Genomic DNA, 229 nt, shown 5'->3' with positions numbered 1-229 from the left:
CCTGTGCTGGGGGCTGCACCGCCAGCTCAGAGCAGGTCCTGCTGCCGGCCTCCTGTGTCTTGTTTCACTCTTTGTGGCACAAGGCAACACGCACGAGTGTTTGGATTCTCGGCGCGAAGCTGTCATGTGAACTAAGCTCAGCTATAAAACACGGCGCTGTGCTAGAAACAGCCCCACAAATCCAGCCTCAGGAGATCTCCTTCTCGGCCTTCACAGTAGTGTCAAACCC

General features: G+C 56.3%; 1 protein-coding gene across 1 annotated transcript in view; it reads right to left on the bottom strand.

Annotated features, from left to right (window-relative positions):
• The window catches only part of FRMD5 (FERM domain containing 5), a gene marked incomplete at its 3' end in the record, with an annotated part of 13,753 nt that overhangs the window by 13,025 nt on the left and 499 nt on the right, over nucleotides 1-229 (bottom strand). The gene's annotated exons all lie outside the window — the stretch shown is intronic.

Source organism: Apaloderma vittatum, unplaced genomic scaffold (genome assembly GCF_000703405.1).
Source record: "Apaloderma vittatum isolate BGI_N311 unplaced genomic scaffold, ASM70340v1 scaffold32645, whole genome shotgun sequence".
Taxonomy (NCBI): Eukaryota; Metazoa; Chordata; class Aves; order Trogoniformes; family Trogonidae; genus Apaloderma; species Apaloderma vittatum.
Note: the sequence above shows the minus strand (reverse complement) of the source record. Positions and strands in the feature narration are given on the sequence as shown.